Genomic DNA, 10,970 nt, shown 5'->3' on the forward strand with positions numbered 1-10,970 from the left:
TGGCATGATAAATGTGGTTCATACTTATTTCTGTACCTCTAATTCATCCCTCCCCACCTGGATCATTCTAGCCTCTTCCCCTTGCTTATTGGTAACTTCCCCCCAGCCTCCCCCTGACTCTTACCATCGGTCATCCAGTTGCTTAGTTGTTCAGTGCCTGCATGCACAAGAGGCAGTTTCAGAAGTAACTTCTACGCCCAAGGGATGTGACAGGGCTTATGTGCCATTCCTTTTGTGTGTGAAAGTTGTCAGAATCAAAATGGAGTCTTGTGTTAAAAGCAAAACAAAAGAAAACCCTGACAAATAGAACTGGGGAAGGCCATGCATGGAGGGTTCTAATGTGCAAATGCCTGATAACAAAATCAATCACAAAAGACTGCAGAACACACACCCTCACACAAAGTACTTCTGAGAAGACTTTTGCCTGGCAACTGCCTGTACAGCCCTGGGCTGATGCCACTCTTATTGATGTTTGTAGTCAAGGATAAAGATCTCAAAACAATGATGTAACCCTCTTCATCTTTCCTTGAGAAACCTATATTTTCTCTCCCTCCCCAACTATACAGTGTTTGCTATGGCAAGCATACTCTCTTGTTTCTTAATGTCTTGCTCCTGAATGAACCTCATTTGCTTTTAGAGGGCCTCCCTCTGTTGACATGTGTTTAGCTTAAACTTTTCAAGTTACCTAGGTCAACACCTCTCCCTGTGCTCTTCAGTAAAGTTGTTTCATCCATTAATAGTAGGTTGTTTTTCTAATTCTTGATTTTATTCTGGGATTATACAAATTTCTATTTTTTTGTTTAAATGCATTTTATTTTAAGGCAATCTACATGATATATTTTTCTTTAAAAAAAACAATGCCTCCACTCCAAATAAATCATGGTCAAAACAAATGAAGTTCAAGATGACATTAATCCCATTTGTTGTAGATCCTGGTGCTGTGTGGATGACAAGCAGCAACCAGTTATGATGAGTGCCATTCAGTCTCGTGAGGGCTGAACAGAATGCACTTCTGGAAGAAGGGCAGACTTGTTCTTTCTGAGCTAGGACTTCCATCTTCTCTTGCTCTCAAACTTTGGTTCACAGGTCTTAAAACATGAACTAGGACTTACAGCAGAGGCTCCTCTGCCCCAAGTTGTTGGGTTTGGACTAGACGACTGGCTTTGCTGGGCTCCTAGCTGGCCAACAGCAATGTTTCACCAGCTATTCAAGCCTCTCTTGGCCCAATCAAGTTGACATATAAAATTAACCGAAACACCCAATTTAAAAATAGGCAAAGGATCTGAAAGACATCTCACCAAAGAAGATATGCAAGTGGTAAATAACTTATGAAATATGCTCAACAGTGTTTGTTTTGAGGTAATCCCAAATTAAAGCAATGAGATACCACTATGTACTTATTAGCATGACCAAAATCCGCAAATTGACAATGCAGTTGCTGAGGCGGGGGGGAGCGGTGTGCAACTGGGACAGCCACAGTGGAAACTAAGCAGCTCCTTACAAAGCTAAACACAGCCTCGCAATGAAGTACATCAGCTGGACCTCTAGGTATTTGCTCAGCTGTTTTGAAAGCTTGTGTCCACACATAAACCTGCACATGATGTGTATGTCAGCTTTACTCATAATTGCCAAAAACTGGGAGCAACAAAATGTCTTTCAGTAGATGAAAGAACAAACGGGGCCATCTACACAATGAAATATTATTCATCAATAAATATAAATAAGCCAGCAAGCCTCAAAAAATTGATGGACTTTAAGTGCGCGTTAGCAAGTGAAAGAAGACAATATAAAAAGGCCACTTATTATGTGATGTCAATTATTTGACTTTCTGGAGAAGGCAAAACTATAGGCAGAAAAAGGTCAATGGTTGCCAGGAATCTGGGGTGGAAGGTTGAATATGTGAAGCACAGGAAAATTATAGGATAAGAAAACTATTGTCTATGATATTATGATGATGGATACATCACATTATGTATCTGTCAAAACCTTATGAAATTTAAAGCACAGAGAATGATTGTGAAAACTTAAAAGTACAGAATTTGGGCCTTTTCCCGCCCACTCCCCTCTCCCCCTAGAGGGCCGCTCCAGCTGCACCACACTCAAGCCAATCTCCGGGCTTCTGCTAAGTTAGGGCAGCTGTCGTCTCCCTTCTGCCTCCACCATGATTATCTACTGGGACTGCATCAACCATGATGAGATATTCTCCAACATTTACAAGACCAGGGTGATCGCCAATGGGCTGTGCCTGGAGGTGGTGGGGAAGATGGTCAGTAGGACAGAGGGCAACATTGCTGATTCGCTGGCTGGTGGAAATGCCTCTGCTGAAAGCCCAAAGGGCGAAGGTACTGAAAGCACAGTGATCACTGGTGTTGATATTGGCATGAACCATCACCCGTAGGAAGCCAGCTTCACAAAGGAAGCCTATAAGCTGTACATCAAAGACTACATGAACTCATGCAAAGGCAAACTTGAAGAACAGAGGCCGGAATGAGTAAAACCTTTTATGACAGGGATTGCAGAAGAAATCAAGCACATACTTGCTAATTTTAAAAACTACCAGTTCTTTATTGGTGAAAGTATGAGTCCAGATGACATGTTTGCTCTACTGGACTACTGTGAGGATGGGATGACCCCCATATATGATGGTTTAGAGACTTCTCAGCCTCCATAATCATAGCAGCCGATTCCTCAAAGTAAATCTCTTCCTATATATCTACGTTGGTTCTGTTTCTCTGGAAAACCTTGACTAATATGTTGGGTTGTTTTCTGTTGTGGAATTTTAAGAGTTTTGGGGGGGTCTATTTTGGATACAAATAGAATATGTGTTTTGAAAATATTTCTTCAGTCCATGGCTTGTCTTTTCGTTTTTTCACAGCATTTTTACAAAATAGAAGTTTTTAGTTTTAATAAATTTCTACTTAATTTTTTTGTTTCTTGCATCATGCTTTTGTGTTGTAACAGAGGGGGCAGTATAACACCTGTAAAATTCTGCTTTGGCATAAGGGTTATTTTGAGCTAAAGGTACTTGAGAAATAGCAGGTGCAAAAAGTGCTCTGGATAAAATAATTCCCTTCTTTTCTGGCTTTAACCTGTCCCTTTTTATGGATGAAGAGGTGGATATGCATCTCTTGTCACTTGTTTCCAGTGAGCACCTAACTTACCCAGGTTGGGCACCTTAGAATGTTGACCAGACTCTTTTAAATAAAAATGAAATGAGATAAATAGGATTTTGTTACTTAGTGTTATAATTGTTCATTCAATGTGCACTTTTCCCACAGGGTTTTTTTTTCTTGCTGCCTAATATGGTTTGATAACTAAATATTGCATAACAAGGGCAATCTTTATCGAATTAGAACAGACCACAAAGCCCTGTCTAGGCAGATGCTGAGTAACCTCCTTCTCTATATACCATTTGTCACCAGTCCACAAATAATCAGGCCGACAACTCTTGAGACAAGTGTGCAAGCACTGGCCCAGCCTTCTTTGACTCCTCACCACAGTCTGCTCAGAGGAGATAGCACCCAGTCTGAAGCAAAGAGCCCTGAGTGAGCCACTAACTTTCAAAGTATACGTGTGAGGGAGAGGGTCTCCAGGGCTCAGGATCTTCTATGACAGTCAACCCATCCTTTGTTCCCATAATCATGTATCCCTGTGATTAGCTCCTACTTGTGTCCAGGACCCAATTGGCCTCGATCTCAAAAGAAGCAGAGCATTAGGAAGATGGTTTGTATCAACATAACTAGCTTTCAGATTAGAAATACACGGATGAAAACCTTGCCGTGTTCCTGTCTTCCTCTGTAGCTACTACTTTGTATTTTGCTGAAAGTGGTGATGTTATTTCTAAGTGATGCCCAGCCTGTATGAACAGCATCAGTGATTGACTTGGTGGAGATATACTAGCTAATGAAGTAATATTCTGAGACTTAGAGAAGCCACTCAGAACAAAGGAAGCAGAGAAAGAATCATAAGCTCAAATGACCAGGGTTTGTACGTGTACAAAGTCCTAAATACACATTTAATTGGTTGTAATAAGTCCATTATTCAGAGAACTGTCACAAATATGTGTTCTTTCCTTTTAAACCATTGTCCTCTCCATATTTCTCATTTCTTGCAAGCATTTTCTTATTAATTCACAATTGATAAGATGAGAATGTTTTTAAACAAAATTATAGGCACATTAAAATTCATTTTCATGATAAGATGGTGCTTCAGAGAAATTCTCATTTTGGAAGTTGTCAGCCAAGCAGGTGACCTCACTCTCATCCAAATCTGAACAGATATTTGTCCAAATCTGAACAGATACTTGTCTTCTTTAGAGGATAGTGGGGGCCTGCCTATGTAAATCTCATCTTTGGTGATCAAAATCTTAGTGCCAGGAACAGCTTCAGGGATACCACATCTCACTTAAGTCAGATGGGCACTGCTGAGGTTTGCCGTGTACCTGACCACAAGCCCTTCCACAATGAGCCTCTGCCCAAGATGTGGCTTGGCAAAGCAATTATGCTGACACAGAGAGAGTAACCAGGCGTTCTTGACCACTTGATGGAAGACTGAGGGGAGACATGTGTGACCACAGTGTCATTCATTCAATATGAAAGTTTAGGTCAGTGAGACACCTGTTGTAGCTTATTCTGTGAATGTCTAGCCTCTTCACTTGATTGAATGCTATTCCATGCATTGGACTATCACTCTGGAGCCTCACTCAGGTAACCACAAGACAGAGACATAACGAAAGCTTTCTTTTGGACTCTGTCCTGTGCCGTATCTCCTTTGGGAAAATGAACTTTTCTTAATTATGCTGGGTCTGCCCACATACCACCCTCCAAGTCTGGCCAATCAGAGTGCTTCATTCCCATGCCAAGATTATTGGTTAGGTGTGTACAGGTGCTCCAAGAGCCCAAGCAGAGTCTTGATGGATTTTTTCAAATTCAAGAGAGAGAAAATGGGCTTTTACTTATGGATCATCCAAATTTTTTAAACTCATCTTGAATGTGAAAATCCAATGTCTACAACTGAATAGTCGCATAATTCACTTGTTCAACCATTTAATTTGTCTGAATCCACATCTACTGAGTATCTACACTGTGTCAGACACTGCTAGTTGCTGTTGTACCCGTTCAGAAAGCAGCCATGTCTCCTGTTTTGAAAGACCAGCAGGAAACACAGCCAGTGGCCCAGTAATGACAGAAGAAATGAGATAAATAATAAGGTGTGATTTTCTATTAGGGTAGATTGTAAATAGACCTCACTAAAAAGGGAGTCTGTGGAGATTCTCAGAAATGAAAGACTGAAGAAAAAATGTGGGCCATGAGTAAGTGGTTAGCTGAAGATTTGAGACCAAATGAATGCATATACTGTATGCACACACACACATATACACACACATATATGTTTATGTACATATATATGCATATATGCACAAAAGTTGGATGTGCCAGTCTCAACACTCATGAGTTAATTTCTTTCTTTTTTTTTTTTAATTGTGAAGTTGTGGGGTACAGTTAAGGGTTAGGTATACAATTGCGTTTCATTCAGGCACCCTGTTGATATGGGGTGTTTCCCCATTCCCTGACAGATATTTGCTACTGTTAATCCCATCTCCCTCCCTCCACCATAGTTTCCCAGTACGGTCAGTCATTTTCGTATAGTATTGCATTGGATGTTTAAGGCCCATTATATGAGTGAGAACATGTGATACTCGGATCTTTGTTTCTGTGACAGGTCACTCAGTATTATAGACTCTAGTTCCATCCAGGTTGCTGCGAAATTCATGATTTTGTTCTTTTTTATGGCTGTGTAGTATTCCATCGTGTAAAAAAAAATGAGTTAATTTCTTAAAATAAATCTGTATCTGTGTTTCTCCCTCTATATATACACATCAGTATACAGAATATATACAAATTTATATTCTGTATATATATACATACACACATATATGTATACATATGTACATATGGATATATGTGTGTACGTAGACAGACTTATTTTAAAAGAATTGGCTCATGCAATTGTGAGGTTTGTTAAGGTCAAAATTTTCAGGGCAGCCAGCAGACTGAAGACCCAGGGAAGAGTTGGAGCCGCAGCTCAAATCTGAACATAGTCTGGAGGCAGAATTCCTTTTTCTTCAGAGAATCTTTGTCTGTTTTCTCTTAGGGCCTTCGACTGATTGGATAAGTCTCACTCACATTATGGAGGGGAATTTTAATGTTAGTTTCATTTAACAAATACTTCCACAGTGATATCTAGACTAGTGTTTGACTAAATATCTGGGTTCCATGATTTTTCCAAGTAGACACGTAAAATTAGCATCAGAATACCAAAATGCCTGGAATAAAATATGGAAGCAAGTGTGGGCTCTGGAATCCAGTGGCTTGGGCTCTACGCCTAGCTAACTCTTTGAATTTCTTGCTGCACGGCCGTGAGTGGGTCTCTTCCAAAACAAGACAATGCTAGTGGATGAGCTAGTGGCACTCAGCATTTCATGTGCCAGATAGTAAGTGCCCATGAGGACAAGCATAGTAATCAGTAGGTGTGGTAAGATGCTTTGTGCTCTTTTGTTCTATAGAATGTAAGGTGCATTTAGAATCTATAGGGAAATAAAATAGCAGCGTTACAAGCACAGGTTTAGGAACTGGGCACACTTGGGTCTGCACAATAGAAATTGCCAAATCTTTTGAAATTTAACTCCCTTGTTCAAGAAACAACAATGAATATACCTACCCCACAGGGTGTTTTTAAAAACCCTTTTTGTTTGCAATAATTTTAGACTTGAAGCATTGCAAAGAAAGTACCAGCTTCCTCTAATGTTAACATCTTACAGAGTCATGTACGTTATTTGAATTTCACCAGTATAGTGTCTTTTTTGTGTGCATGTATTAAGGTAACGCTGGCCCCTTAAAATGGGTTGGGAAGTGGTTTCTTCCTTTTCTGCTTCCTGGAAGGGATTTTGTAAGATTGGTACTATTTCTTCCTTAAATATTTGGTAGAATTCACTGTTAAATCCTTCTGGACAGAGATTTCTTCATGGGAAGTTTTGTGTTAGTTTTCTTTTTTGTGCCCATTCAATTTATTTGAGATATTTAGGACTCTCAGTGTTCTGGTCTCTCTGTAAAGCTGCTGGGCTTTGTGACTCCAACTCATAGCTCATGCTGGGAAATCATCAGGGTCTCTCCTCCACTAGCCATGGGAGAGCATCTGTGATGTAGAACAGAGGGAACTCTCACTCCCGAGCCCTCTCAGATGAAAAGGGGCACAGGAAATAGAAAGAGACTTCATATACCTGAGGTCTTCTAGCATAGATATTCAGACTGTTGATGCCTGCAGTATGGAAGGAGCATGAAGGTGTCTAAAGAATGTCCAAGTGAAAGAGACTAAAACTAATAAAGGGGCTGTTCAAATACAGAGTTAGGAGAAATAGCAACAGATATCATTATGTATAATTAATTAGTTATCCATTCACTGTAAGGAATACAGGACACATTTATGTGGGAGAAAAGTATACATACACACACATGCATAGATAAGGAGCTTGCTTCATTTAAAATCATGCCACCTTAGAGCTACAGCAAGTTAATGATTTGATTATTCCATTTAGTACTAAACCCAGCATGCATCCTGCTCTGCAATACCTCAAAAGCCACATTGTGATGAGTTATGAAATGAAGTTAACAAAATTTATTTGTCAAAATAAAATATATCTTTCTATGATAGATAATTTGGTTCCTGCAACCAGGCATTTTTACCACATAGCATGGGGGAGGTCACACAGACATTTATCTTTTTTATTCTTCTGCTCCCTGAAATAGGGAATAATCAGTAAAAGCTCAGAGCAAAACATATCAGCCACAATGAGGGCCAGGCGCTTGTGCCCAGCAGTTCACTGATGCTTACATTTTTCATTTTTTGCAGGAAGGAATTTATTTATTCTTAGGAATAAACAAGTCTCAATGAATGACCTAATACCTGTTCTTTACACTGTTGCATTATTTAGCACCATATAATTGGAAAACACTTTGCAATAGCTTTTTGCTGAATTTTCCTCAAAAGAGTCAATTTATAGACCTAAATAATTTAGTTAAATTGTTTTTTTGCCAAGTATAAATCCTCTAGTTTAGCTGCTCATTGTCTATGTGTGCTACTGTGTCTATAATACAGCCTCCAGCATTTAAGGTTCCCCACACCTGCAAATTAGCTCAGCTTTGACTGGGAGCAAAGCAAGAATGCAGAGTTTGGACAGAAAATGGCAGTGAAAAGGAGTTGGGAAAGATAATTAAAACAAGGACATTCTAAGGTAACTGAAGTCTTTCGTTTTATTGAAACTATTTGAGACTCTCCAGGAACTCCAAATTCCTGCTCTCAGTAATTTTTTTCAACAAATTATTCCAGGACTGCTTCCCCAGGAGCATAAATCACTGTCCTAAGAAATTACACACAAAAAGAAAAATGATAATTATTGCTTTCACAGAACTTTTGTTATAATTAATCAGTAGGTATCTTGCCTTTTCTCCCTTGTATTAGAAGAGGACATTTATTTATTTATTTATTTCTGAATCATTTTTTGTTCCTTTTTTTGTATGTATTTATAATGTACAGCATGAAGCTCTGAAACATGTATACTGGCTAGATTGAACGAATTAACATATGTACTACCTTACCTATTATTTTTGTAGTGAGAACATTTAAAATCTACTCAGTGCTTCTCAGTAGTGCAGTCCATTGTTATTAACTATAGTCATCATCTTACACAGTAGATCTCCTTCACTTCTTCCTACTGTCCAGTGGAAATTTTTTATCTTTTGACCAACACTTTTCCAACCCCCTTTACCTTCTACTTCTATGAATTCAACTTTGTAGATTCTGTGTGTAAGTGAGATGATGGAGTGCTTACCTTTCTGTGACTGGCTTGTTTGACTTACCATAATGTTCTCCAGGTTTATTCACAAATGACAGGATTTCCTTCTTTTTCAAGACTGAATAGTATTCCACTGTGTACAAATACCATATTGTCTTTATCCATTCATTGGTTGGTGGACACTTTCGTTGATCCCATATCTTGGCTATTGGCTCTATACCAGCAGAGAGATTGCTGAATCATATTGTAGTTTTATTTTTACATTTTGAGACACTTCCATACTGTTTTCCATAACGGCTGCACTAATTTACATTCTCACCAACAGTGTGCAAAGGTTCCCTTTTCTCCACATCCTCACCAATACTTTTTATATTTTTGTTACTAACCAATTTAGCAGGTATGAGGTGATATCTCATTATGGGCTTAATTTGCATTTCTCTGATGATTAGTTATGTCGAACATTTTTTCATATACTTGTTGGTCATTTGTATGTCTTTTTTTGAGAAATGTCTTCTGAGATCTTTGCCCATTTTTTAAACAAAGGTTTTTTTTCTTGATATTGAGTTGAACTCCTCACATATTTTACATATGTATCAGATACGGTTTGCAAATATTTTCTCCCATTCTGTAGTCTATCTTTTTACTTTGTTGTTTCCTTGGTTGTGCAGAAGATCTTATGTTTAAGTCTTTAATCTATTTTGAGTTGACTTGTATATGATGTGAAATAAAGATCTAATTTCATTATTTTGCATGTGGACATCTTGTTGTCCCAGCACCATTTGTTGAATATATTATTCTTTCTCCATTGTGTGCTTTTGCAACTTTGTTGAAAATTAATTGCTTATAAATATGTGGATTTATTTCCAAGTGCTCTATTATTTTCCATTGGTCTACATGTCTGTTTTTATGCCAATACCATGCTGTTTTGTTTATTATAGTTTTATAATATACTTTACTTCAAAGTAGTGTGATGTCTCCAGCTATGTTATTTTTACTCAAAATTGTTTTGGTTATTCATGATGGTCTTTTGTGGCTCTGTATGAATTTTAGGATTGTTTTTTCTATTTCTGTAAAAACAGTCATAAGAATTTTAGTAAAGGTTGTATAGAATTTGAAGACCACTTTAGCAATGCTAATTCTTTCACCCCATGAATATGGGATAGCTTTCCATTTATTGTATCTCCCAGATAAAGTCATTCATATATTTTTTAAAGTTTCAAAATATATTTTTTACAGTTGAATCGTTTAAAAAGTTGAGTGTAAATATAATGACTTTCTATAGAGGTTATTGGAATGTTTGCAAATAAAAACCACATTGCTTGCTTCTAATAAGCAATTTGTATGTTATCTGCTGTAGATGCTAGAGATGGCCAGCACAGTGCCAATAACCAAGGGAATCAGAGAGAGAAGCAGGATTTGTGCCAGATGAACTTCCTGTTTTTTCCCATATAACTGTGTGAGAGAGAGGCCAATAAAATTAGGCTGCTAAGACTGTGCATAAATGAAGAACTCCAAGTGATTTAACTCAGATTGCGAGCACAAAAATCTAATTATATACACAGAATTTAAATATGATTCTCACTGAAATTAGATTAGTTTATACCAACAAATATTTGTTGACCATTTCCAGGTAATGCTCTAAATTCAGGGGAACAAAGTCGAGCATCCCCAGCCCCAGCCTTTCTGGAACACTGAATTTAGTTGGTGGGGCATGAACATGACTGGAATATGACATTGATTTCTAACTGCTGCTCTTTGAGGGTTGATTGAAAACTGTGCCAGTCCCCCTTCTGGTAGCAAGAGAATTCCAAAAATTATCTAGACAGAGGCAGGGCACCACCATTTGTGTGTGTGTGTGTGTGTGTGTGTGTGTGTGTGTGTGTGTGTGTGTGTGTCTGTGTGTGTACATGCCCTGCTCAAAGTTTCCAATGACTTAGAAAGAGTTGTCTTTTTTCTTTGTGTGGTGGGTGTGAGTTGATCAAGCAGAGCCCAGCCTTTGGCGATAAAGCCTTACATAGAAGACTCCAGTTTTATATAAGAATCAAAATTAGGGAAACCTATGAGAGAGGATTCCTAGTAGTTGGGAACCGAAAAGGAACTCAGGGAACCCAAAGTAAAG

General features: G+C 38.4%; 1 pseudogene; it reads left to right on the forward strand.

Annotated features, from left to right (window-relative positions):
• The first annotated feature begins 2,161 nt into the window (after nt 1-2,161).
• On the forward strand, nt 2,162-2,671 carry LOC103255966 (annotated as a pseudogene).
• Nucleotides 2,672-10,970: the final 8,299 nt, after the last annotated feature.

Source organism: Carlito syrichta, unplaced genomic scaffold (assembly GCF_000164805.1).
Source record: "Carlito syrichta isolate Samal-C Ts95f unplaced genomic scaffold, Tarsius_syrichta-2.0.1 Scaffold288787, whole genome shotgun sequence".
Lineage (NCBI taxonomy): Eukaryota > Metazoa > Chordata > Mammalia > Primates > Tarsiidae > Carlito > Carlito syrichta.